Genomic DNA, 24535 nt, shown 5'->3' on the forward strand with positions numbered 1-24535 from the left:
CCTTGAGTTTAGAAAAGAAGTGATCCTAGTCCACAACTGGGTTGGAGTCTAGATCTAGATAGAGGGCCTGATCTAGATAGAGAGGCTGAAGCAGGGTTAGAAATAAAAATACTCAGGAAGCTTTGGTAAAGCCCTTGGCCAAGCCAATGGATGAAGAAGTGACAATCAAGTCATTGAGGTCCACAACTAAAGGGAAATAGGTGGTTCCCCATAGTGATTGGACTCCAGTGAGGCTGCGGTGGTATGAGAGAGGGAACCGTGGGAGATTAGGAGAAGAAATCATTGCCTGACCTTTGAATGAGACTGTAGATGTTGAATTCTAGAATTCGAAAATTCCATTTCCTGAAAAGTCAGAAAATGGCAGAATAGTGAGGACTTTGTTCTCACCTATACAGTTGGCTAGAAAATACCTCCTTTTGTGTCCAACAGCCAGTTCTATCCTTTGTTAAGCAGAGAATATGGAAAATTTTGTTCTTTTGAACACACAAACATGTAAGTTTGAAGGCTTAGAAACTGAATTTTTTTAGTCTGGATTTTCTTTCCTTAAGTTCTGATGTTGGAATTTCATAAAGTCAAGGAAAGAAATATTTTAGCATATACCCTCTCCTGGGTACACTGTTGGCAATGAGACATTGTCCGATAAGGGAATGACCAATAACTGGTTTGGCTGAGCAAAGATTTTTGAAAGCTCAGGTGATAATTATTCATGTTTTGGTTTGAGTTATTTACACATGTGCAATGAGATAAAAACATATTGCATGTCAGAAACATGAAAGAAGACATTTTAAAAAATTTGTAAGGATGGGCGCCTGGGTGGCTCAGTCGGTTAAGCGTCTGCCTTCGACTTTGACTCAGGTCATGATCCCGGGGTCCTGGGATGGAGCCCTGCATCGGGCTTCCTGCTCAGCAGGGGAGTCTGCTTCTCCCTCTCCCTCTGCCCCTGCTCCTCTGCTCTTTCTCTCAAATAAATAAATAAATAAATCTTTAAAAAAAAGTTGTAAGGAGTAATTTAGGAGATGAACAGATTTACGTGGGTCCTCCTTTTCTCCCTACAATTTACAAGACCCAGGTGAGTAAATTAAAGGTGGACAATAGGAAGGAAAATAAGATCCAAAGGAAAATCTTACAATGAGAGTTCGAGAATGTCTACAGGAAAGCTTGTCAAAGGGATATCTGAAAATCAGGAAAGGCATTTTAAGTCAGGAGTTTATATGGGCTTTCCTGTGTTCTGTGGAGGGAAGGACTCTCCAGGAAGAGCTTCTCCCTCACTGCTAATAACACTAATTGCACCTGCGTCAAGAGGTTTAAAGGCAGGAAATACTGCTTTGAAGGCAAATGCAAACCACAGGAGGAACTGGCTTGGGGGCTGTGAAGGCGGCGTGGCCCCATTTCAGCCCCAGATTGTAAGAAGAAACCCCAGAATGGCCTGGAGCCGGAAATGGTTAGTCCTCAGAGCTCCCCTACCGTCAGAAAATGACACAGAGCCATCTTCTCTGACTAAGTCACACTGGGTTGGGCAAGCACCTCATCTTTTAACTAACATCTTGACATTTAATGTTCCTTTTATTATTTTTTTTCTGGAGTGCCATTTTATGAATACAAACACTTCTCCCAATGGTTAGATTCATCTATGAATTGCCAATAAATCTAAAATCTGCTCCAGTTCCAGTGTAATCGTGAAAAGCCACTTTCAGGGTTATCCCAAAGCCAAGGGCATTAAAAATAAAGCAACTTCTTAGTACTTGAAAAATGACTCACACAATACAGTGTCTAGATAAAATAATCCTTCCTTCAAATTTAGGTCAGATTGTTGAAATGTGGACAGGTTTAAAAGCTTGTCTAATATAGAGATGTTAAGCTCTTGTGTAAGATTTAGAACCGTTAGTTAATGAAGATCTGTAATCAAAATTATGGGTTGATTCTGAGAAGGATGTGACCCTTTGACCCTGGACAGGATTGCAGCAAAATCCCTGAGACACATAATAATCTATGGGCTTTTAAAGTTCTCTGGAAAAGTAGATTCTCTTGAACTCATTCTTGAGTTTAATAGCCATCCCTCTAAGGAAGGTCAGCAAATTGTCCTAATTTTCAAGTAAGATAATTCAGGGTCTGAGTTTTCTATTGTAAATTTCCTCACTGTTAAACACAGTCAGCATATTAAAAGAGGTGACTTGGGTCTTTAAGGGAAAAAAAGGGTGGAAATGTCAAATTGCATTTGGGATACTAAACTATAATGTAATATTTATAAAATATTTCATGGTATAATTACTTCCCTGCAATGTTCCTCTGTGGACTTTATATTATGAAGCCATATCTTTTCCATTTTGTAGAAGACACAACTGAATGAGTAGTTGTAAAAATATTTCCACTCTCTTTCTTACCTCCCGCTACAAAATCAAACAAATGGAGAACCAGAATAGTGAGATTTGAAGGCCTACCCTTAAAATTCTGAGTCATACTGACGAGCATTCCATCACTGTGTCCTGTAGTAAGAGAAATTCATGCGAAACTATTTAACTGACTACTGATTAATATTTCCTATAAAGAAAGCAAATGTACTCTCTTCGAACCAGTGACACCAGATATTTCACCCTGGGCACCATCTTATGTAACAGGTAGTGTAATGATCTCAAAATGCTTGGATCTTCCAGCCACCTTCTGAACAATAACCTTACATCTACTTTTAATCTAAGCATTTTATATAACGTCCCTCCTCTCAAATTAACCATCAATGCAGTTAATCAGATTCAATGGGTGGATAGTTCCGAGAATGAAACAGGTTGAGGTTTGATAAGATTGTGATATGAATGGTGGGTGTTCAAAGCCAAGAGTTATCCTTTCTCTGGGAGAGAGTGAGACTATATTTCTCCTTGAAAATAGAGCAAAACAAAAACCACAACAAAACAATACAGAACAAAGCAACCGAGTTCTCAGAGAAACTTAACATCAGTCTAGCTCTAGTCTAGTGAGTGTGACTACATGAACAACCTAAAGAGCCAGTCCAGGCAGTTTCAAGCGAAAGTCAGGTAAGCCCCATATCGTGTAGGGGCCTTTGGGAGGCCAGCGAGGGCTGGCTTCTGGTCTCTGGCAGGGGCCTGCAGTGTTACCCTAAACCTATGAAGCTCTCTTGGGGAGAGGCTATGCCTCCTTCGTTTCTGTAACCCCAACACCTGGCATAGTTTTTGGTGTATAATGTATTCGTCAGCTGGGGTTGCTGTAGCAAAATACCACAGACTGGGGGGCTTCAACAACAGAGATTTATTTCTCAGTTCTAGAATCTGGAAGTCCAAGATCAAGGTGTTGGCAGGGTTGGTTTCTCCTGAGGCCTCTCAGGCTTCAAGGCTTGAAGATGGCTGCCTTCTTGCTATGTCTTCATATGGCCTTTTTCTCTATGTGTAGGCACTCCTGGTGTCTCTTCTTCTTTTAGGAACACCAGTCCTATTGGGTTAAGGCCCCATGCTTATGACCTCACTGAACCTTGATTACCTCCTCTATGTCCAAATATAGTTATATTGCTGAAGGGTTAGGGCTTCAACATAGGAATTTTGGGGGGCAAAATTCAGTCTTTAACATATAGTACTTACTCAATAACCTCCTTTTAAATAAAGAAGGCAGTTAACCACTTTTCTTGCTAGTTTCTCTGCTGATGAATATGAAGGGTCACAATGACAGCTATTTAATATTATTCTTACAATTGATCTTAGAGTTTCGCAAAGAGGCTTCTCCAAAGATTGTATTTTTCAGATGATTTAGAAGGAATTTATTGCTAGTAGTTTTTGTTGGATATGTTTCATATCCACTTTCTGTACTACATACATGCTAGGCCTAGTGAGATTGCTAGAATCTCAAAACTACTTGCTTGCATTCATCTCTCAAATCCTTACCAAAATCCTGACTCATCTCTTTCTATTCCTGGAACTAGGTCATGGGCAAAGTTCCAGCAATGACTTTTTTGAGCCATAGGTGGTCCTCCAACTGAATGTGGTACTTGCCTCGTTTATATTTTGAGCCTAGTTTTAATCTTTTCATTCAAGGCTGTCAGTGTCATTTTATGTAAGTGAAATTAAACTTTTTTTGGAATCATAGTCTCTCCTTGAGAATCTGATGAAAGCTATGGACTTTCCAGAAAAATGTACTTAATATACAGACACAAGTTTGACATACAAATTATCTTTGCTTTCTACATCTGGTGGCCTGTAAAGTCTGTTTCACATGCTTATCACATATATAGATTTCTTTCCACCTCCAACAAAGAGACACACGAGAGCTTAGAATTTGCTTTTTGGAGTGTATGTGAGATACTTTCCCTGTACCCATGAGCATTAGTAGACAAGAAACTGGCTGTAGTTTTTGCTTAAAAAAAAAAAACAAAACACACCTGAGAGATATCTCATGCACAAAACAATTATTCTCAATCATTCTCTTGTGTGATTGAGGTATGTGTTGGCTCCTGCATCCATATGTAATAAAAATCAGGGTTTCAATGACTGTAAATAATAGTAGCTAACCTTTTATTGAGAGCTTGCTGTCTTAGACCTTATGCAATGTGCTTTCTATAGATTATTTCGTTTGATCATCACAACAACTAGATGAGGTAGGTACTATTATTACTTCTATTTTGCAATGAGGAAAACAAAAGATACGAGTTTCCTGTAGCTGCTATAACAAATAACCACACCCCTGGTAACTTACAACAGTGGAAATGTATTCTCTCCCAGTTGTGGAGGCCAGAAGTCCAAAATCAAGCTGTTGGCTGGCCTATGTTCCTTCCAGAGGCTCGAGGGAAGATTTTGTTCTTGCTTCTTCCAGCTTCTGGTAGGGGCTGGCATTCCTTGGCTTGTGGTTACTCACTCCACTGTCTGCCACTGTTCTCACATGGCCTTCTCCTCTATGTGTTGCTTCTCTGTGTGTCTGTTATAAGGACACTTGTCATTGGATTTAGGGTCCACCTAGATAGTTCAGGATGATCTCATCTTAAGATCCTTAACTTAATTTCACTGCAAAGACTTTTTCCAAAACAAAATTGCATTCATAGGCTCTGGGAATTAAAATGGGGCATATCTTTTTGTGGGCCATCACTCAACTTGCTACACAAGGAATTGATACGTTACAATAAGTCAGTGGTAGACCTAGGATTCCAACTCTTATGTTAGGGCTTCAAGAAAGCCCCACAATTACTAGGTGTAGACTTCAATGTTTCCTTTTGCCCTCCTCTCAGTCAGAGTTGCAATGAGACCATGGGCTGACTGGCCACTGGCTGAGAGGTCAGGGCTCAGTTCAGTAGAGGTCTCAGTTCTAGTAGAACTAGGAAACTGACTTACATAAAGAAACAGAGGTGAGGCTAGGACAATAGAGCCAAATATCACTTCAGGAGCATAGTGTTGATCTCAAGTTTCCTTCCCTGCATTCTGGGGTGAGATACCCCATGGAGACAGTGCACTGGAACAGAAGAAAGAGGGCTCAGGGAAGCTGAGAAGCCTACTAAGCTGTAGCTGGGCAGAAGGGCAATGCTCTTGTGGAAATATTTGGCTAAAATGTTATGCATGCTGAAAGAAATTTAAAAAGACATAAATAAATGAAAGCTATCCCATGTTCATAGATTGGAAAACAATATTGTTAGGATATCAGTATTAACTAATGTGACCTACAGATTCTGCAATTCCTATCAACATCTCATTGATATATTTTGCAAAAATAAAAAAAAAATCAATCCTTAAATTAATATGAAATCTCAAGAGGCCTTAAATAGTCAACACAATCTTGAAAAAGAAGAACAAAATTGGAAGACTTACACTTCCTAATTTTAAAACTTACTATAATGCTACAGTAAACAAAAGTTGGTATTGGGATATAGACTGGTGGAATAGAATGAAGAGTCCAGGAAAAAACACCACTGTATATGGTTAAATGATTCCTCACAAAGGTGCAAGATCATTCAGTGGGGGAAAGGAGTCTTCAACAAATGGTTTTGGGAAAACTGGATATCCACAGGCAAAAAAATGAAGTTAGACCTTACCTTAACCATTTACAAAAATTAACTCAAAATAGATCCGAGACCTCAGTGTAGAAGCTGAAACAATACAAGTCTTAGAAGAAACCATAGAAAAGCTTCTCAGCTTTGGATTTTGCAATGATTCTTGGATATGACACCAAAAGTGAAGGTAACAAAAGAAAAAAATAGATAAACTAGACCTCATCAAAATTAGAAACTTCTGTGTATCAAGAGACACTATTAACAGAGTATAAAGATGCATAATGGGAGAAAATATTTGCAAATCATGTATCTCATAGGGGTTAATACACAGACTACATAAAGAATTCCTAAAAGCCAACAACAAAAAAGCAAACAATCCAATTCAAAAATGGGTCAAAGACCTGAATTATCTACAAAGAAGGTACACAATGACCCATAGCACATAGAATGATGGTCACCATCACTAACTGTTTAGGGAAATGCAAATCGAAACCACATTGAGATATCCCTTCACACCCATTAGAATTATTATAAACAAAACAGAGCCAAACCAGAAAACAGCAAGTCTTGGTAAAGGTGTGGAATAAATTAGAACACTTGTGCATTGCTGGTGGGAATATAAAATGGTGCAACTGCTATAGAAAACAGTATGGTGGCTCCTCAAAAAATTAAAACATAGAATTACCATATGCTCTAGCAATTACACTTTTGAGTATATACACAAAATAATTGACAGCAAAGACTTGAATAGATATTTGTACACCCATGTTCATAGCAATATTATTCACAATAGCCAAAATGTGGAAAAAACCTAAGTGTCCATTAACAGATAAATGGATAAATAAAATGTGATACATACATGCAGTGGAATATCATTCAGCCTTAAAAAAGGGATGAAAATCTGATACAGGCTACTGCATAAATGAACCTTGAGGACATTAGGCTAAGTGAAATAGGCCAGCTCTTAAAGGACAAACATTGTATGATTCTACTTATATGAGGTACTTAAAACAGTCAAATCCATAGAGACAGGAAGTAGAATAGAGGTTACTTGGGGCTGTGGGGAGAGGGGAATGGGGAGTTCCTTAATGGGAATGGAGTTTCAGTTGGGATAATGAAAAAGTTCTGAAAAGGGGTGGTGGTGATGGTTACACAACAATGTGAATGTACCCAATGCCACTAAATTGTACCCTTAAAAATGGTTAAAAAGGCAAATGTATATTTTACTATAATAAAAAAATGCAGTGCTTATTTGATGCTGATTGGAGCAGTTTTCTGTAAATCCATAAGAGAGAGGAAGCCAAGCTGTGGGAGAGTGACAGGTCATATAAGGAGGACCTAATTTCTTGCTTTGGGGTGGATGTTAGAAGACACTTGTGCTCAACAGGCCTCTGAGTGTATACAATTTTCTCAGTGTATTTGAGAATTGTTGTATCTCACCCCAATGAGGTATTTCACACCAATTTTACACATAAGGGAAAAGTTACAAATATATATAAGCATATATATAATTTTTAAATATTATTTTATATATATATATAATTATCTGTTCCTTTGTGATGGTGCATAATTGTTTTAGGAGAGAGAACTGTCTGGAAATCCCCCCAAAGGACTGGGATTATTTCCGGTTACAGGGAAGACATTAAGACCAGCTGTAGATGGTTGCAAGTGGTAAGCATTTTTATTTTTATTTTCCCCTCTCTAATCCTGCTTTAGCTGAGATTAACTCCCTTCCAACCCATACTATCATCCTTAGAAATTAACCAAGATTGTTTTCTTTTTTTTAATTTTTAAAACATTTTTTTTTTTAAGATTTTATTTATTTGACAGAGAGAGATACAGCGAGAGAGGGAACACAAGCAGGGGGAGTGGGAGAGGGAGAAGCAGGCTTCCCGCTGAGCGGGGAGCCCGATGCGGGGCTCGATCCCAGGACCCTGGGACCATGACCTGAGCCGAAGGCAGACGCTTAACGACTAAGCCACCCAGGCGCCCCACCAAGATTGTTTTCTTAACCTGCACCTCAAGGAGTCATAGATAAGCTTTCCAGCTGTGTCACCCGTGTTCTGTAATGAAGCAGGGCAGCTCAAAGGGTTTTTAAAATGAGAGACTATTCTAATAAGCTGGAAGAGGCAAAGTCTGCTTTTAAATTCACAAGCAATTTTATAATTCATTTGGGGAGGTAGAGCTAGAAGAAAGAAAGGAGTACTTGAAAGATAGGATCCCTTTGCCTTCCTCTGCTCACTGTAATTAGGTATAGGCAATATACATAAGAACTTGCACTCTTCACCACCCCCCTCCCTGACCAAACTGCTCACTCAGAATGTCATGATTGAGTATGACACTATTTTTTTTTTTTAAAGATTTTATTTATTTATTTGACAGAGAGATAGCTAGAGCAGGAACACAAGCAGGGGGGGCGGGAGAGCGAGAAGCAGGCTTCCCACAGAGCAGGGAGCCCGACGCGGGGCTCGATCCCAGGACCCTGGGATCCTGACCTGAGCCGAAGGCAGACGCCTAACGACTGAGCCACCCAGGCGCCCGAGTATGACACTGTTGAAAAAAAAATCTTTTTTCCATATTCAATTTCCTTGTTTTATTTAATTTTTATCTTCTATGCAAAACATTTTCTGGAAAATCAAATCTCTTAGAGAAGGCAAGAACAATTTTCTTCTGGAAAGAATATTTGCTCCCTTTCACTTTGTCATGAAAGGGAACTAAATGTAGTTTCTCTTTTCGATATGGAGTACTTTATTTCTTTATTTTTTAAAGATCTATTTATTTACTTTAGAGAGAGAGAGAAAGAGAGAACGCTCACCCAAGCAGGGTTAGGGGCATAAGGAGAGGGAGAGAGAATCCTCAAGCAGACTCCCCACTGAGAAAGGAGCCGCATGCTGGGCTCCATCCCAGGACCCTGAAATCATGACCTGAGACTAAATCGAGAGTCAGCCAACTAACCGACTGAGACACCCAGGTGCCCCTCGATATGGAGTATTTTAAATTCTAATTATCAATAACTATAGCAGACACAGAATTATGTCTTTGGGTAATTCTGCCTTCATCTGGCTTTGAGATGTCTGGAGCCAGTTAACAAAAACAACAACAAAAACTCCAGTTACTGTTAGCTGTTGATTTAAATGTGCAAGTTACTGCTAGTACTCCTACCACCACTCTTAGGAGTAACCCTCCTGCAGTACGAACAAGTGACTTCTGTTGATTACTTGCCATGTGCCAGACATTAAGGTAAGAGCTTTACATGAATCATGACAGGGAATCTCCAACAAACTTTATAATGTAGGGACTATCACCCTCATTTTACTACTGAGCAAACAGAGATTAAAAAACTTTCCTGATTCTGACATATCCAGTAAATATTGGAGCTGGGATTCGAACAGAGGTGTCTGGGAATTCAGAAGAACTTAGGATGTACGCTAACCTATAAGGGACTGAGAACAACCATCATTTCCTATTTGACCTTGTGCTTGCCTCAACATTGCCCATTGGGCCTTCGTGCAGGAGAGTGAGCTCACCTTGAGTCTGTGGAATTGAGTACTTTATTCATTTTCTTAAATTTTAATTTGGATGTTGTTGCAATGTGGCATCTTATACGCTCCTTTTTATGCACCTTATATCAGGTATCCTATTAATGTAAGGGGAGGAACTGTAGATTTGCTCTTTTTGGGAGATGCACAGGCTAGTCCCTGGGAGTATAGAAGAACACCAAGGCCTGCCGTGTTATGGTTGTGGAGACATGGGCTCATCATCAGAAGTCATTGTGCCATGGAAGAAGCTTTCAAGAACTCTAGGATTTTATAGGTATGTTGTGAGTGAGGTGTCTCTCCTTCAAAATAATGAAAGCAGCTTGCTCTTATTATAGCTCACTAGTCCCTAAGCCACATGAGAACAAAAACTATGTCTCATGTACTCACCGTTCATCCTTTGTGACAAGTACAGTGCCTGGTCCACTAATATTTGCTGAATGAGAAAAGATGAATAAGAATGAATAGTTGACAGGTCAGATGACAGCTATGTAAAGTCAACAGAAGGAGACAGATGGGCAGCAAAACTCTACAATGACCCACTCCATGGAGCAGCATAAAAAAAAAAAAAGATGTGTTGATTAGAAGGGGTTTTCAGTAATGGAAGGACAGAAAAGGCAACTAAGAAATGAGTGTGGGACATGCCATCCAAATGCTGCCCAGAGTAACCACCTACGTATGGGTAAAATTCCCAGTCTCAATGGTGGGCGTGTCCTTAGGATGGAGCTGAAGGTGGGAGTTTGTAGCCAACAGACTTCAGGTGTTATTCTTTCTGGCAAACCAAGCCCACTGGCATCCCTGATGCCCTTAAATAGTCTCTTTGTCTTTTTTGTGATTGCATGTTCATCAAACAAATTTCTGACTCCCACGAAGTCTGCTTAGCTGGAGAGAATGTGCTGACAATATGGATTTTACATTTTTCTGTTCCCCTGGACAGCAATTTATTGTGCAGAATCAGTAGAGGGATTCTCAATGGATACGAGGCGCATTCTGAGGCCCAAAGTACTGGTTTTATTCACCGATGGATTTCTGAGCTTTGTGACAGTGATAGTTTTCAGGGACAATTAATAGCGGACATCCCGGTATTGTTCTCAGCCCCTGTGCATTTTGGCTGGGGGGAGTCAGTCTCTGGGGATCTGATCACTGTGAGCACCGAAAAAGAGTCAGTTTCCGGATCTTCAAAGAGGGGTGTCAGTTTCATTCAAAGAGGTGCCTCTTACACCTTTCCACACAGACCAGGCTGATAATGAGGAAATGTGTATCTGGCAGGTCAGCAATCTTGGGTTAAAGTACATTTTCTTGAAGTACTCCATTTTTAAAAAATGTTGCGTATTGTACATTCTGCTCTGTAACATACCCATTTCATTTCATTGTTATCTTCCTATTAACCTTTAAGTAAAGTCGATGCTCTTGGGAAGATAGGAGTTTCCCGTGGCTCCCGGTGCTCCTGGGCTCAGGCTGAGCACTCCCTCAGGGCATGCTTTGTACATTTGAGGAGCTCTGCCTTAGACACCTGCTTAACATTTGCAGTTCTGTGGCTTCTGTGTCTTAAGACTTTTTAGTTCTATCATCCTTGGCTATTTTACTTCCTCTAAATAGGATTATTTCTTTATGCCAGAAATTGAACTGATTTTTTTTTAACCCAGATTGCTACATAGCAATTTTGGCTGTGGTAACTAGCATCTCTTATGACCGTGGTTTAATGGTGTCTCTTTTCCATTCTCTTTTTAAAAAAAATACCAGTGTGGACTCTATTGCTATCCAGTTAAATGAATAATTGGACTATATGTTTCATGTACATTTGGAGGATTAAACCAATTAGAGTAAGCATTTTGAAAACATAAACCATTCTATAAATTTTACTAATCATAGTACGATTTCAACAGTTCATTTTATTTTGCTGGTGAGAAAGAAGAAAGCTCTCTAGACAATTAACCAGGGCTCTAACCTTTATAAATGAGAGAGAGAAAGGAGGGGGAAAGAGAGAGAGAGAGTGAGAGGTATTCTGGCAGACAAAATGGTGCCATCTGCTCATATTTTATACAGCATTTTGTCTCATGTTATTCCGCACTGGCTCTAAGAAAGAGCTAATAAATATTCTAAGTATAAAATTGGAGTAAAATATTATATTATTGAGGCATTATGCCATTCAAAACATGATAAGATCTGAGGATGTGTTTCTATATAATGATTTTAGCTCTAGGGTACAAGTAAAGTAAAAATGCTGTTGTCTAGCTATGCTTACAACATCACCAAAATGCATGCTTCTGCTTTCTCTTTCCCTATTGTTATGTTCCCACATACCTTCCAAAGCAACGCATTCGAAAATACTCTTTATTATGAAGATTTCTATGCACCCGATTCTTGAAAATCATCAGCATTTTGCCATGCTTGTTCATCTATTCACTTCCCAATAGACTTCTTTTTTTGCTGGATAATTTTAAAGAAAATCCTACACATCCTGTCATTTCACCCCTAAGTACTTCAGTAAGCTTCTCCAGGAGAAAGAGAGAGAGAGAGAGAGAAACGGAGAAAAGAAAAAAAAAAAAAAGCAAGGGAACTAGAGAGAGAGCTGGGGAGGGAGAGGAAGAGAGCGCGGGGGGAGAGAAAGAGAATTTTCTCATATATCCACAAATTAACATGAATTACTTAGTAGCTAATACCTAGCCCATACTCAGATTCTTCTGATTATCTAAAAATGTCTCTTTTCAGATAGTTTATTCTATTCGGGATCCAAATCAGTTTCATTTCATTGTGTGTGGTTGTGAACTTCATAGAGCCTTGTGACGATCTTGTGATCTACAATAGTTCTCTTCCTCCTATTCTCTCCCTGTTGTGTACTGATTGAAGACATCAGGTTCTTAAAGTCTAGATTTGGCTAGAGATATTGTTTAACTTTTTCCTCTACTCTCTGGATTTGCTGTTGACTGAAGTTAGGTTTAAAGGCTTGATTAAACTTGGATTCAGTTTTGTTGTTGCTTTAAAAAAAAATCATTTCAGGGCTTGTTCTTGATTTTCTAGCTTGTCTAAAATGTCTTCACATTGCATCATATCAGAATGTGTGTATGATTCACTTTCAATGATGTTATGATTAATCAGTGGGTTCAGGTGGCAGTAACTTGGTGATTTTATTGTTTTTCATCCCTTTTTCCTCTGATGGTTTTGCCATCCAGTGATGACTATGGTCTGAATCAGTTATTGCATTAGGGTTTGCAAAATGTTGATTTTTCTAATTCTATCTTTCTGTTTGAGTTTATTATGTGAGAATCTGTAGGAAAAAAACTGAGCCACTAGGGTTCTTTGGACACCTTGAAATATATATTATACCAGAAACACATGAAAGAGCCTTAATTATTGCCCTTTAAAATGTCAATTTTCAAAGTAATATATATTATACCAGAAACACATGAAAGATCCTTAATTATTGCCCTTTAAAATGTCAATTTTCAAAGTAATGATTTGGTGTCCTAACAACTGCCAATGATGACTAGTGATTTTTATTTTGTTTCTCCTTCTCTCTTCTCTCCAGCCTTTAAAGCATCATTATGGGGGTGCCTGGGTGGCTCAGTCTGTTAAGCATCTGACTCTTAATTTCAGCTCATGTCCTGATCTCAAGGTCGTGAGATCGAGCTCTGCATTGGGCTCTGTGCTGGGCATGGAGCCTGCTTAAGATTCTCTCTGCCCCTCCTCCCTGCCCCCCCACCCCGCAACTTCCTCTCTCTCTCTCTCTCTTAAAAAAATAAATAAATAAGGCATCATTATGAATTTATAGCTTTTTAAATATTTAGTATAATTTAACTAATTGGGTAATTTTTTTTTTTAAGATTATTTATTTATTTATTTGTCAGAGAGAGAGAGAGGAGAGACAAGCAGGGGGAGTGGGAGAGGGAGAAGCAGGCTTCCCGCGGAGCAGGGAGCCCGATGCAGGGCTCGATCCCAGGACCCCAGATCATACCCGAGCCGAAGGCAGACGCTCAACGACTGAGCCACCCAGGCGCTACCCCCCGCCTTTTTTTTGATGTTCATATTGTTCCATCTATAGAAAGTGGAACCTCTTCTGGCTAACTCCTGTGTCCTATTGATATGACCATATCAGCTTTTGATAGCTTTCTTACTCTCCTTGCGTTTTGGAGCAACAAATATCCCAGCATATTTTTCTACATTTCCTGCCCCACAACTGGACTCAGCCGTTTCTTCAAGTATCCTTAGTTCCATTTAGTGGAGAATCTTCTATAGAGACCATGAGGAGCGTTAGATGTGCTCACTGAGATGGGATTTGAATTGTTTCTAGGCCTTTCCAGTGGATAGAGCTAGAAAATTTGTATTTTTAGAAAGTGAGGGGAAAAAAAGGCATATATTCACATTGACATTTCCAATTCAAATTTGAGATCATAGCATGTTTATTTTGTTGATTTTTATATTTGGATCTCTTCTTATATCTGGATCTCTGCTGCAAACCTTGTGTTTTTCGGGGGTTCCTGGGTGGCTCAGTCAGTTAAAAGAGGCTGGCTCTTGGTTTCGGCTCAGGTCATGATCTCTGGGTCCTGGGATTGAGCCCTGTGATGGGCTCCACTCTCAGTGGGGAGTCTGCTTGAGATTCTCTCTCTCCCTTTCCCTCTATCCCTCCCCCACTCACACTCTCTAAAATAAATAAATAAATTGTAAAAAAAAAAACCTTGTGTTTTTTAACAATACTTTTAAATTTGTGTACTTGAAAAGAAGATAAATTAAAAAATGGCTCAGAGTTAAACAGATCTATAGATTTATATAATTAATTACATAGTTTAGATTATATAGATCCTTATTAATTTTGGCCCACCTATTACAGAGTTAAGCTGTCCTATTATTGGTGTGTTTCTGTCTGTTTCTCCTTGCATTTCCAGCAGTTTCTACCTTATAAAATTGTTTTTCTATAGATTGTAGTCTCTGGTATTATAATATCTTTTTTGGCCTCTTAACTTTTTAGTTTTTTTCTCCCCTGTCCTACCTTGTTTCATATTAAAATTCCAACTTCTGCTTCCTTGTAATTTGAATTTGTCTGGTATTTCTATTGTATTCTTTAATCTCTAATCATTCTGTATCATTTTGGTTTGGGTATGTTTCAGCAGACAGATTTGCTTTAATGGTCAATACAGATTTTTTTCTCTTAGTATATTTCTTTATACTAATTACATATTTGTGACAGTTCTGACATACTGATTTATTATGTATTTACTGTACATAATCACTATGTGATCCATTTTCTTTTCTCTTTGTAGTCTTTGGTTTTTAATATGGTCTGTATTTTTTGTTCTACTATTTACTTTACACTAATATTATCTATAATATCTGATGATTCCTCTTTCTTTAAGAAAATGCCTAATTTTTTTCTAAACAATACTGGTTAGTTATAATCTTTTCTCCTTTTCTTCCCTCTTCTTCAGTGTATAAACGTAGGTGATATTCTTTTAACTCTAGTTAATGCCTTTGGAACAATCAGTGACCTCATTCTGCTTCCACTTACTTTCTCTATTTGTTAGTTGTACTATTTCTGCATTGTCAGAGCATATAAAATTTGCATATTCTTCTATTCTTAATAACAGTCTCTACCAGACCTTAGGCCAACCTTCTCTTGACATCTCTTGGGTTTCTTTCTTTCTTTAATACTTTTTTTTTTGTTGAGAGAGAGAGCATGCATGTGTGGGGCAGTGGCGGGGAGGGGGTTGGGGGGTGGGCAGAGGCAGAGGGAGAGAGAGACCCTGAGATCAATACCTGAGCCAAAATCAAGATTTGGTCACTTAACTGACTGAGCCACCCAGGAGCCCTTGCTTTTCTGATGCTCATTCTCTAGTATGTTTCTCAGAAAAACTCTTGGGAAAAATAATCCATGAGTTCTTCAATATTTATAACAGTTTTTTGATGGGCTCCATACTTGAGGCATAGTTTGTTTGGATATAAAGTCTTTGGCTCTGGGGCACCTGGGTAGCTCAGTTGGTTAAGCGTCTGCCTTCGGCTTAGGTCATGATCTCAGGGTCCTGGGATTGAGCCACGTGGGAGCTCCGCGTTCAGTGGGGAGTCTACTTCTCTCTCTCCCTCTGCCCACCCCCACCCACTCATGCGCTCTTTCTCTCTTTCTCTCAAATAAATAAATAAAATCTTAAAAAAAAAATCTTTGGATCATATTTTATTTTCTGGAGCATCTTTACAATGTTGTTCATTGTTTTCTGGTACAAAATATTTGTACTTCTAAGTTTTACTTAGGTTTTTTTTTTTTGCTTAGATGTATAAAATTGCTTTTTTATTTAAAAAAATACAATGACTTTACTAGAAATGTTTCAGTATTGAGAAATTGAATTTTTCAAATATAGTCTTTTAATATGTAGGTTCAAATATTTTATTTTATGAAGATTTTCTTGAGTTACAGTTTTATGTATTTGTTGTCTTTCACTCTGGGAGGAGCTTTCTTTTTGCGAATTCGTGTTAAATCTCCTTTGCATCTTTGTTGTTCCAGGTCTTTGGTAGAGTCCTTTTGTTTCTTTTCTCTCCTTCCACTTTGTTAATTTCATTCTCCTCTCTTCTAGCCTCAGTTTCTCTTACTGTGCTTTCCATAGGCTCTACTTGGTGCTCTGTTCCTCCCAATGTACCCTTCATTTCTGAAATCCTCTGTCTTTCTTTTCTTTTCATTCCTGAGTTTTCAACTCGCTTTTCACATCATCATGCCTCCTTTCCTTCTGGCCATATCCTTTCTGAGCTGTTCTAATTCTGATGTGGATGGTTCCTTCAAACTTTGGTTGTTTTTAGGATTCTTTTAGCTCATTTTGAAATCTTATGTTGCATTTTTCCTCGTCTTTGTGGCCACATTTGTAGTATGTTTTCATTCTCTGTTGGAACTTTATTGGGCTCATTTTTATCTCTATCCCTGTCGAATATCTCTGTATGAGGTTTTATTGTAATCTGCTTTTATTTTCCATCTATAAATAAACTGGTTTTCTTGGGCTAGTAGAGGAAAGTTCCTCTGTAGGGCTCTTTTCTCTTTGTTATTGTGATGTATTACAAACTATAGCCTCTCTGTCTCTCAGAGCTAAGTCAGATTTACAACAGCTTCCTGCCTGTGATTCTGTTGTCTAGAGTTCCAAGGGTCTTTCGTTGCAAAGCAGTCTTGTCCCCTTTAAGTGTGTTTGTTTTTCAGTGCTTTCTGAGATCTACCTCAGACATTTCTTCTCTCTTGTCAGAAGCTTTTGTCTCCTGGCTTCCACAGTGTTTCAATTTGGATTTGACCACCAGCAGGTTTTATCTTTCTTCTTTCTTCTTCTTCTTCTTTTTTTTTTTTTCCTATGAGGGCAGGTGTGGGCAACAGAAAGGAAAAGAATGAGTCTCCATCTTTCCAAAAGAGTATCTTGGAGCGTTTCTGAGATAGGTGTGGGCTTCAGTATAGTTGACATTCCCATGGCCCCTTTCTGGTTTCCTATCGTCTTTTTGTGCTTGTCCCCAGCTTGGAGCCTGTGAGAATGTCTGAATTTTACTGGTCATTTGCAGAGTTGATTGCTTTAGTTCCTGTTCTGAAAAGATCGTCTTCTTCTGGGAGTGAGTATTTGTTGATTTCTAATTTGCAGTTTCTAGAACTTGTCAGTACTGCCTTTTTTTCTTTATTACCGACTCCACACCTCTGCCAATCCCACGCAAAACCTGCTGCTGTCTGGTGCTTAGGTTAAACTAACCCATATTCTGCAGTTCCTTGTTACCAGTTTTATGTAAGGTTATAGCCATGTTGTGTGTTTTTTCTTTGCCATCCCAAATGTTCTGTCTGGCTTTTGTGATAAAATAAAATAAAATAAAATAAAATAAATAAAATCATGCTGCTGATGTGTTTTTTTTTTTTTTTTTTAAGATTTTATTTATTTATTTGAGAGAGAGAGAATGAGAGAGAGCACATGAGAGGGGGGAGGGTCAGAGGGAGAAGCAGACTCCCTGCCGAGCAGGGAGCCCGATGCGGGACTCGATCCAGGGACTCCAGGATCATGACCTGAGCTGAAGGCAGTCGCTTAACCAACTGAGCCACCCAGGCGCCCATGCTGCTGTGTTTTTAGCATTGGAAATCTCAGTATATCTTACAGCAAGAATATTGTAGAAAATTTAGCTTTTTATTTGTGGCATCACACCCTGTGGGTTTTCATTATTTCCAATAGAATGGCAGTATTTGAATGTTAGGATCTGGAGCAAAACTGTTTGCTGCAAACTTGTAGGCAATTCTGGCAAAAAAGCATAAGCAAAGAGCCTGGATATATGCAATTAGTTCTGGATGACTTGGGTCTAAAACAAGACTGGAAAAAATTGATTTGTCCTTCCTGTTTTAGGGATTGAGCTGGAAAGTTAAGCTCCTTCTGAAATTACCTTTTTGTGTTAGTCTCTCTCCCTAACAGGCCTAAAGAATAGGCCATCTTATCCAGAAATTGATCAACAAATATGCATCATGGGCAAGAGAGGCTCAACAGAAAAAGTTACACGCATCACTGCAAAAAGGGAAAAATCTGAGGTGAGAGATGGTTTAGCCAAATATTACGGGGTTGTTGATAAGACAAAAGCAGATTTTGGAAATCTAAGCTGGTCAATTCCTGAATCTCAAAATTAACAGGACGAAAGATAACTCAAGTAGATTAAAAAAATGTAAAGAGATAATTGTGAGAAAATAAAACGTGGAGAAAGTATTTGGCTACGGAGGCAGGAGGAAAGCACAGGAGCACTTATCTTGCGACTCCCCAAACCAAGACAGGTTGCTCACAAAATCTAAGACTGACTGATGCCATTTAGGCTGCTAAAAATATTGTGAATGTAAGGGGACTACTTACCTTTAAGCAGTGTGGTACTTCTCAGAGTCTGGGACAGGGCCAGCCAAGACCTACCGTTAACAGTACATTGTCAGGACACTTGGGAGAATATTGGCTCTTGTTCCTGACTACTGCCTGTCTGCAAATGAAAAAAACCAAATTCCGAGCTCCAGAATGCATTCTGGCATCAGTCTGGATCACTTAGAATTGACCTCCAGTATTTTCCCACTTTTATTCCAAGACCCCAAGAATCTTCCCCATTTTTTGCGGTGCTCATTCTTGCTCCCCACCGGCCTGTGGGTGGTCACTGGATTTTTAAGGCAAGCTGGGGGCTGTTGCCACTGCAGAGGCCACTCTTTGTTCTAAGCCAGTTGTGCACTTGGTTAAAGAACGGGTGGGATGGAGGTCTGCCTCTGTCCATGCCTGGAAAGATGATATTGAATTTTTTCTCGTTATGCCAATTCCTGAGGCCTGGATTGGAAATCCCGCTATGATAACTCAGTGAGCCTCAAATTCTATTAATTTGATGTCATTCTTGGAATTAGAAAGGTACCAATCGTCATTGGAAATTAACTAAGATGAATTAATGATTGCCTAACATACGCTTAAAGTTTCGTTTACTCCTGTTGTGTGAGCCCCAAAAGGTATATATTTATGTGTGTAAAACATATATCAATATGAATACATATATTTTAAGGAAGAACAAAATAGATAGAAAAGACAGAACGTTTTGCTTGGTATATTTATATGAGAAGAAAAAACATCTGTTAGCTCTGAAATACCTCTGATTCCATTAGACTTGGGCCAAATTGCCACTGCTGAGACGCTAAGATGTCCAATTTTTTTTTCTCTTCAAAGATTTTAATTATTGATTTGTCAGAGAGAGAGAGAGAGAGAGAGAAAGAGCACGCACAAGCAGGGGGAGAAGCAGGCTCCCTGCTGAGAAGGACCTCGATGTGGGACTCCATCCCAGGACTCCGGGATCATGACCTGAGCCAAAGGCAGCCACTTAACCAGCTGAGCCACCCAGGCGCCCCACTGAGATGTCCAAATTACTCAGCAGGGAATATGGAACTAAAATCCATTTTATCATGAGACACTTTAAGTTTGCCTTCAACCGTCTCCACTGTTGAGAACTCAGAAAACACACAGTAAAATCTGAAAGGATAATGCGATTCTTTATGTGTTCTTACATTTTTCTCAACCTCGTTGTTGAGCTCCAGAGAGATGAATTAGCATAGTGTACCGGCATTGTCTCTGCCTGGGAAAATAAATGACAGATCAAGTCAACTCTAATACACTCAGAGAATGACAAATCATCTCTGAATGACTGCTTAATTTAATGATCTGGTTTAGACAGATAGCAGCTGAATGGCAGGGCCAGTTGCCAAGGGAATGGTGGGACAATCTCTCTTTGCAGCTTTCCCAGTTGCAAGACTGGGTTGCGGGGGAGGGGGATCGGAGGAGGGGGAACCGGCCACAGCTCTGCCAAGGGGAGGCGAGAGAGCCTCCCTCATTGTGCATCAATTGCTGGCTTTGACTTCTGCATTATACAGCGGCAGCATTTACGCAGAATTGGTTTGAAAGAGACACCATCACATCCTCAGATGGGCTTTCAGATAACACACCGCCTAGGGCCAAACTTCCTTTCCTGTAAGCTGATAGGGGGAAATCTGAAAAGCCAGTACACCGTGAGAACATTAGAAGAAAGAGGAAGAAAGCAAGTTAAAAGAAGTCAAGCGCAGCCAAAGCAGAGGAGGAGAACTGGAATTACCGAGGGCGCCCGTCTGTGTGAAGGTTCTACAATTCCCGGTGACATTAATCTTGAGGAAGGAATTTAAATAGCAGCCGAAGGAGTTCGGCGCTGAGATGAATTTTTAAAATAAAGATTTAAAAAAAGTTTTGCACCACTGCAGGAAGACAGACGGATGCGCCAAGATTGGCACATTGAGGGCAGAAAGCAGACACATCTCAAAAGAATCTCTGGCGCCGGTAGGGAAAGACACGTTTGTCTATTTTATATCTTTTGTTCTCTCTTACACATGATGTTTGGGATTCTGCAGAACTCTTCTTTATGGACACTAAATGAATACTATAAATGTCTTTAACAAATTCATGAATTCGAAGGAGGGGAAGGGGTAAGAAGGAAAAAAATAATAGGAAATTCGGCTTCTTTCATTTAGTATCTTGACACAAAAAAAGGCACTCCATATGTGCTTGGTTTAAGAATAGTTTTCCACTTTAAACTTGTTCTTACCCTATCCAACACAGCAGCATGGAAAAGCACATTGCTTCTACTTGAATTGCACAAAGGGATATTCGACTCAGTACATGGCTCAAAATCCTATTTCTTTCTCCTGGGCCCCATGCCACCCACTGTTCCCCACCCATTCTACCCACTCCCAGAGGCTGATCCACCCAGTGCCCACCACCGGCAGGAGGCAGTGACTTCTGCTCTGGAAAGCACTTCTCTATCACATGTGACTTTAATCTCTTCTTGCCTTTAAGTAGGAAGCTGGCAGGGAGAGTTTGGAAATTGCCAGAACAGAGGATTCTCACTTTTGGATTTTTCCCTTCTTCTCCGGAGGGTATCAGAAGAGAATACTGAATATCTTGCTTGACTATCATGTGGACCATAGACCTGAGAGTCCATCACGATCGGTTACGTGAGATTCCCACCTCAAACTCTTCCTGGCTGAGCTTTCCAAAGTGGAAGATGATGTGTGGCCAACAAGGGAGGGCATGGAGACTCTTCTGTGTGGTGGAGCGGAGTAAGAGCGTAGTGTGCTCTCTGGAGGCTCAGGGCAGAGCAGTGAGCGACAAGGGGAACAACAGGGAGCCCAAATCCTCCATTCATTCATCATTCATTCCTTCGGTGAATATGTATGGCACACGTACTATATGCCAAACACTTTTTTTAGCTGCTGAAGAGCATGAGTAACTCCACAATTCAACAAAATCTCTGTGTCATGACTCTTCCTTTCTAGTGTGGGACATAGCTGAGAAACATGATAAATAAATGCATTATATAACTGTAATATAGTGAGAATAAGCTGAAGGGAGGGAGGGCAGAAGCAGAGAGACGAGTTAGGAGACAAATGCAATAATCCACCCGAACTTGTCAGGGAAATGAGTAGCAGTTTAGTGGCTATTTATGGCCTGTAACTTATCCTTTACAAGGTGGGTTCTAACAACCAGCGCCAAAAATTGCCTAAGCACTTCCTTGTTTACCCAGAATCAGGCTGACATAGAACAGCAGGTGGGAACCGTTCCAAGTACAAGTGCATAAAACAGCCAGTTACCCTGCTTTTGGCACAGATCTCCCATAAAGGATTCTTGTGTTTACGTTGCTAGAGGTTTGTGGTTCTTTTCTAGAACCGCTTTCAAAGAGCCACACGGGCTGCATTTCCCTTTTCACTGTCTTACAAAAACAGCCATTGACCTTTTTACGTTTGTTCAGGAGCTTTGCCCATTCTAACAATTAATTTAAAGTTTATAGGAAATTAAACAACCCTCTCATATACTGGATTGGATCCTGGAACAGAAAAGGGACATGAGTGAATAAAACTGGTGAAATCTGGATAAAGTCTGTAGTTTAGTTAATAGTATTGTACTGATGTTAATTACTTAGTTTAAATGCGCTGTGGTTAATGTGGCAAACATTCAGAGGTTAACACTGGAAGAACTGGGGTGAAGACTATCTGTGAACTTTGGGTACCACCTTTGCAACTCTTCTGCAAATTTAAAATTATTCCAAAATAAAAAAAAAATATTTTAAAAAAAGGCCCCTCAAAGGGAAAAGAAAAACACAAGAGTGATCACTTCAAAAGAGCTATTTTCAGAGGTAAAATGATCCATAGATATATTCTGCACATTTAGCCATTTTTATCCACTGTTAAGAAGTAGGTTGCTATTACCTCATAGATAGTTAGAAATAGTTCTCTTTTTCATGATTTCCTTTAGATCAAGCTGCATTTCAACACTTCTCTTTCCTCCCGCATTAAATGTACAGGCACTATTTCTACTCTCAGGGATCTACTCTGCTTAGAAAGTAGGTATTTTTCGAAACCATTTACCAGCCCAAACCCTCGTCACTTGTTGGTTTCCTTTCTTTTTGCCTTCCTCCAATCTTCCAGGTTTTTATTCTTTCTGTGGACCACACCTTCATTGAACAAATGCAACTGAATGCAACTAGCCCTTGAACTGTAGCCCCATTTTCCTCTTTCCCAAAACCTAAATATGACCTTTTTTTGTTTGATGTGCTGAAGCTTTGGGGAAAGAAATTTGCCATCGTGTTAAAAAAAAAAATCTGATCTTCTCAATGCCTAATTGTGTAGACCAGAAATGATGAATGCAAGTGTTCCCATGGGCCAGGCAAGCTACATAAATATGTAAGGCAGTCAAAGGTAATGAATAACAACCTTCTGCCGTAGCCTACCTGGCCTTCAGATGATTATTCTGATTTTTCTGGGGGAAGTCGTATCTTTTTTAGAACATCAGTGGAAGAAGCTTTGAGTCTGTTTCCAAGCCAGGTGCTTTATAAATACAGGTTATGGTTTAGTCAGGTTCGAAGGGAAAATGTGACCTGTTGCAGCTGAAGTAGTAACCACGTAGGAACCAAAATATATGTTTCCACAGAAAATGGAGAAAAGCTTGATGAGATTTTAACTGGCTGTGGATCACACAGTGATGCTGTGAGGTCTTTGAGAATATTTCTGAGTCACTAAGGCAAGACTGCATTTAAATTACCATAGGAGGCAGATATAACCTGAACCAAAAACACCTTACAAAGGCACTTCCCTGCTTATTGAGCAACAAATTCCTGTGTCCTACCATGCATTAGACTAAGAAAGCTCTTCTTGGGGTCTACTTTACATTTCCACCGCTAGAAATGAAGTCCATGGTAGATAGCTAAAACGAATAGGAGCAGACTAATATGACTAATATTCCAGGGAGGCTTTAATGAAATGTTCAAGACGCAAAGTATCAGATCAGATCCCTAACAGGCTTGAGCAGCCAGTATTAGGACCACGCGCACATTCAAAAACATTCGGCAACGGACCATGCAGTGATGTTCTTGACCTTGACTCTCTCCTTTGTTCCTCGGGTATCCCAGGCACAGGTAGAGAATGACATCTTTTTGGACCCTCTTGGCACAACAAGCAGTGCACATGAAACATTTTCCAGGGGGTGCTGAGACTGCCCACCCAAGAACGCTGCTCACTCCTGGCCACTCCTGCCACGCCCTGGGGCAACCTGTATTCAGAGCTCTGCCAAGCCACAGACCAGACAGCGACCAGGCTAATGCATGTTCTCCCCCACACAACAAGACCAAGGATAATGATGAAAAGGCTCCCCCACAAAGCACTATAGTCACCCCCTGGCTTCTGAAAACCTTGAGAACGAGGACGGCACTAGCATCCCGCCCAGCCTGCAATTTCCCCCTCATAGCCTCCTGCTAAAAGCAGATTCAATTGCTAGGATAAATCCACCCTATCCAATTTTAGTCCTTGCTTTAGCATATACTTTTCTATGAGGAGAAGGCTATAGTAATGGGATTGAACGGAACTGCACCCAGCACAATAGTCCTTTCTATGCCAAAAGATAGATATTTTAAATTTGGAAACTGGGGCTGTTCGGTTCTTTCCATTTTACAACACGAAGTGAAATCAAAAAAGAAGCATTCCCAGGTGGAAAGGTTAGCGCTTATTGAAGCAACCGATGTGGTTCCTGCATGTGCCACAGCTGTGGGTATTTATGGAAATGCATTTCTTCGTGATTCTGCATAGCACCTCCGGCTAAGAAAATAGTCAAGCCGCTCCATCACCTCATCCTTGCATACACCAATAGCAACAAGGCTATGCATGGAGGACGGGGAAGGATTCTTATCATGGAGATCAGGTCACACTTATTGACACGGTAGCATTACAGCTATTTGCATTCTCTGCAAGCTCTTATGGCAATGTCACTAATCTCAAATAAAAATATTTTCTAGGTGTATTAAAAAAAATCCATTTGGGAAGTCAATAGCGGCCAAGGGTTCTGGGTGGGACTCTCAAGGCTGAGGGCTGAATGCTTCTCCCTGGCAATTTCTAAAAAAATCAACAGTTGGACATTGATTTATCGGAGATGATTTAAGCTAATCTTACTTGGCCGAAGGGCAGAGGAGCTGAGGTTTCGGCAGTCCCTCCCACCACTTGAGCCCCGGAGAGAAGGACGCG

General features: G+C 39.9%; 1 protein-coding gene across 2 annotated transcripts in view; it reads right to left on the reverse strand.

Moving 5' to 3' along the window:
- Positions 1-24535, reverse strand: part of GALNTL6 (polypeptide N-acetylgalactosaminyltransferase like 6) — a 956008-nt gene that overhangs the window by 12802 nt on the left and 918671 nt on the right. The window lies entirely within an intron of this gene.

The sequence above is a fragment of the Leptonychotes weddellii genome, chromosome 2 (genome assembly GCF_054177405.1).
Source record: "Leptonychotes weddellii isolate Sample4059 chromosome 2, ASM5417740v2, whole genome shotgun sequence".
Classification (NCBI taxonomy): domain Eukaryota; kingdom Metazoa; phylum Chordata; class Mammalia; order Carnivora; family Phocidae; genus Leptonychotes; species Leptonychotes weddellii.